This window comes from Sciurus carolinensis, chromosome 10, assembly GCF_902686445.1.
Source record: "Sciurus carolinensis chromosome 10, mSciCar1.2, whole genome shotgun sequence".
Taxonomy (NCBI): domain Eukaryota; kingdom Metazoa; phylum Chordata; class Mammalia; order Rodentia; family Sciuridae; genus Sciurus; species Sciurus carolinensis.
This window is the reverse complement of record NC_062222.1, coordinates 67,775,199-67,780,003: the sequence shown is the minus strand read 5'-3', so window position 1 is coordinate 67,780,003 and position 4,805 is coordinate 67,775,199. Positions and strand designations below refer to the sequence as shown.

At 39.7% G+C, this 4,805-nt stretch overlaps 1 pseudogene; it reads right to left on the bottom strand.

The window, feature by feature from the left end:
- Window positions 1-3,962: 3,962 nt before the first annotated feature.
- On the bottom strand, window positions 3,963-4,486 carry LOC124994219 (zinc finger protein 593-like; annotated as a pseudogene).
- Between the last annotated feature and the right edge of the window lie 319 nt (window positions 4,487-4,805).

Genomic DNA, 4,805 nt, shown 5'->3' with positions numbered 1-4,805 from the left:
TCCATTCATAATATACTCAACAAACAAAAAACCAAAAAATAAAAAAATTTAAAAAAAGCAAATGAACAAAAACAACAAGAAGAAACCCAGGAATAAATCTGGCCAAGGAGTTTAGAGACCTCTACAATGAAAACTATAGAACATAGAAGAAAGAAATTGAAAAAGACCTCAGAAGATGGAAAGACCTATGTTCATGGATAGGCAGAATTAATACTGTTACAATGACCACACTACCAAAAGCAATATAGGGATTCAATGCAGTCCCCATCAAAATACCTATGACATTCTTCATAGAACTAGAAAAAAGTCTTAAAATTCTTTTGGAAGAATGAAAGACCCATAATAGCTAAAGAAATTCTAAGCCAAAAAAGTCATGCTGGAGGCACCATATTACCTGACTTCAAATTACACTATAGAGCTATCATAACAAAACCTGAATGATGCTGACATAAAAACAGACAAAATAGACACATAGACAAACACATATACCTGTAGTAATATACATACCTGTAGTCATATACCTGATCCTTGACAAAGGTGTCAGAAACATACACTGGAGAAAAGACAGTCTTTTAAACAAATGGAGCTGAAAAAAAACTTGTTTTCCACATGTAGAAGAATGAAACTAGACTCTTATCTCTCACCCTGCACAAAATCAACTCGAAATGGATCAAAAGCCTAAGAATTAGACCAGAAGCTAGAAGAAAATGTAGGGTTCACACTCTAGCATATAGGAATAGGAAACAACTTTCTTAATAGGACTCCTAAAGCTCAGAAAATAATGCCAAGAGTTAATAAACAGATGGCATCAAATTAAAACTTATGCACAGCAAAGAAAACAGGATTGTGAAGAAAGGACTTCCAGAACAGGAGAAAGTCTTTGCTAGTTGTTACTCTTCTGATAGAGGATTAGTGTCTAGAATATATAAAGAACTCAAAAACTTAACACTAAAAAATTAAATAGCCCAATTAATAAATGGGCAAATGAATTAAACACATTTCTCCAAAGAACAAATACAAATAGCCAGTAAATATATGAAAAAAATGTTCAAAATCCTTAGCAATTAGGGAGATGCAAATCAAACTACACTGAGATTTTATCTCATACCAGTCAGAATGGCAGTCATCCAGAATACAAATAACAGGGCTCAGTATCACATGCCTATAATCCCAGCAACTCGGAGCCTGAGACAGAAGAATTGCAATTTTGAGACCAACCTTAGCAACTTAGTGAGACCCTAAGTAACTTAGTGAGACCCTATCTCAGAATAAAAAATAAAAGTGGCTATGTGTATAGCTCTGAGGTTAAGTGCCTCTAGTTCAATCCCCAGTACAAAACAACAACAAGCAAACAAACAAATAATAATATGAGGATGTGGAGAAAAAGGAAAACTTGCATTGTTGGTGGAATTGTAAATTAGTACAGCCACTATGGAAATCAGGATGTATGTTCCTCAAAAGCCTCGTAATGGAACCAGCATATGATTCAACTATACCACTCATTAATATTTATCCTAAGGAATTAAGGTCATCATACCATAGTAATACATGCATACCCATGTTTATAGCAGCACAACTTGCAATAGCCAAACTATGGAACCAGCCTAGGTTTCCAACAATGGATGAATAGATAAAGAAAATGTGGTACATATACACATTTTCTTTATTCAGCCATAAAGAAAAAGGAAGTTATGTCATTAGCAGGAAAATGGATGGAACTGGAGATCATTAGGTTAAGCACAATAAGCCAAACTCAGAAAGTCAAGAGTGGTATGTTTTCTCTCATATGTCAAAGCTAGAGAGGAAAAAGAAAAGAAAGGTGAGTTGGGGATGGGGATTTCATGAAAATCGAAGGGCCATCAGTAGAGGAAAGGTGGAGAGAGAGGCAGAAAATATGGGGAATGTGCTGTGGAATGATGTTGGGCAAATTATATTGCTATATTTTGTGCATGTATGAATATGTAACAATAAATTCCATCATTATGTTCAACTTTAATGCACCAATAAAAAATATGGAAAGAGGAAAAAAAGTACATTTGCACTCTCACCTTCCAATTACATGCTTCTTGAGATTTTTGCCATTTTAGGGACTGTCTTTATAGAATTTTTTCTATGTAATTACATACATAAATGAGTACATAAGGAATACATAGTTTTGTTTCATGAAGGTGTTTGTATGTGTGTCTGTGCATGGTTCTTTGTCAATACAGTGCCTTCCTTTCTTCATCCCTTTCTTTCTATTGTAATGCTGGTGATCAAGCCCAGGGCCTCATGCACGCTAGGCAAGGGGTCTACCACAGAGCTGCACCGCAGCCCCAGTTACATTATGTTCTTTGGTATGCATTTGCTGCCTTCGGTTTAACCACACCCTGACTGAGGAACTTTTAAGTTCTAGCCTCCCTCCCTTTCTTCTTCCCTTCTGCTTTCCATATTGAATTACAATTGTCTTAATTATATATTTAATATCATAGAATTAAATGCTATGTTTGTTGGGAAGGAAAAAATTTCTCTACCCTCTTAGCTTATCTGACTGGGACTAGGAATTAAACTGACATAAGACAGAGGAACAAGGAGAAAAACATGAAGATGATGGTGGCACCATATGGCAAATGTAATTAATGCCACTAAATCAAACACTTAAAAATGGTTAAAATGGCAAATCCTATGCTATATATATATTTACCACAATATAAGAAATGTATAAAAATAGATAAGTGGAATTTTTTTTCTTTCACAAGAGGTTTCGTGTGTTTATTAATGAACCAACCAACAAGTGCAGAGAATGAAATGTGTCCAATGGTCCAGCGGTGGTGACATTTTCAGCTTGACATGATAGGATGATCATGACATTGATACACCATAACTGTGGGCCATCTCACATGCAATTTCTGTCTACAGACGCGGCAGGGTTCTCTTCAAATAGCTCCTCTTGGAATACTACCTGAGTTTATTATCAGTTTTCATCTGAATTGATCCAGGAGTGGGCAATTTTGTTTTTGTATTTCGTCCAAGAATCGCTTGATCCTGAAAGTATGGCGGGAAGAGTCTGGGAGGGAAAACCAAGCGCACAGTCCACCGCAGTGGAGAGCAGGCGAGGAGGCAGGAAGCGACAGGATGTGGTGAAGCCCAGAGCTGCCCACTGTGGAGGCAACCGTGTCTCGCGGGTGTGTCTTTTATTAACTTCCTTTTCATTCCAATAAATATTTATTGAATGCCTACTTTGTGCCAGGTACTGTACAAAATTAGAAGGATCAGGATGGTGACTTACAGCATGGCAAATTCAGTAAGAGACGTCTCCTATATTGCATGCAATCTGCGGGAAAACTGTCAGACAGGGTTTTTCTTGCCACTCTTTTTATAGTTGGGAAGGAGTGGATTCAGAAGTTCTTAGTAAATGTTATACTTTTTTCACTTGTTATCTGTCATATTTTAAGAATATGAAATGCTTCTTTAATACAGTGTTTAAACTTTTGATATCAAGAGGTCTCTGAATTAAAAGGTTTATTAAGCTGTTACCCAAAAATAAAAGCTTCTGGTAGCTTAAGGAATTTGTCCTCGGACAATTTATTTTTATTTTTGGTTCTGGAGATTAAACCCAGAGGCATGTTACCACTGAGCCACATCACCTGCCCTTTTTGTGTGTGTTTCTATTTTCAGGCAGGGTCTCACTAAATTGCTGAGGCTAGCTTTGAACTTGCAATCCTCCTACCTCAGCCTCTGAATTTGCTAGGATTTCAGACATGCGCCCCCACACCCAGCTCAAAAATCTTAAAAATATTGAAATTAAGACATTCCACTCCTGTATTTTTATACCTATATTTAGTGTGGAAAAATAAATATTTAGTATAAAATTTGTCCTTTTAACCATTTTTTTTCTTTGTCCATTTGCTTTATTGGGGAGTAGGTACCTAAAAGAAGCCATCTACTCCCCAAACCCAGAGCCCAAAGAGGTTGGCACACTCTTTCCCCGCCTAGCCCTTGCCCCACTGTCCATGGACAGCTCCTCTGCCCTGAATCCTCAGCTTTTGTCATGCAGACGTGTCCATCTCAGGAATTTCAGTGGACACTTCTGTGGGCACTGCCAGTCGCTGGGGTGGCACATAGGAACCCATGCCCGCTGCCCTCTCTGCCTCTTCCTGACTCTTCCTGACTGTAGGGGCTCGATGCTCAGCTGCTTCAGCCTTTTCTGTGGTCTTTGGATCGAAGTGGGTCTTGAGGTTGGCAGAATCGACAAAGTACCTCCCACAGGCCAGACAGCTATGCAGGCCGCCCCCTGACCGGGCTCTGCGTCGGGGTCGGGGTCTGGCTTGGGCGGTGTGAGACCCTGGGGCCGCAGCTCGCGGTGAATCTCATCCAGGTCGGGTGGCCGCCGCTTAGCCTTCATCTGGCGGGCTGAATGCTCTCGGTGCGCACCTTTGCATCGGGAGCGACCCAGGGCCAGTGACAACAGGACCCAATGGCTGGGGGCCGAGAGAGGACCGCACATGTGGGCGCTTCCCTAAAGCTCAATGACGTCCCTTTTAACCATTTTTAAGGGTTCTGTTCAGTGGTATTAGTTACATTCACAATTTTCCCCCAGGACAAATTTCCTAAGCTCACAGCAGAAGGGTCAGATAATAACTGAAAAAAATGTCTACCAGATCTAAGGAGCCAGGGTATGGTATAATGAAAATATGGGCAGAAGAAAATAAATTGTATTGAACTTACATTGACTCCAGATAAGAGGAGCAGGACAGCCAGGCACTGTGGCACCAGACTGTAATCTTAGCCACTTGGGAGGCTTGGACAGGAGAATCCTAAGTTTC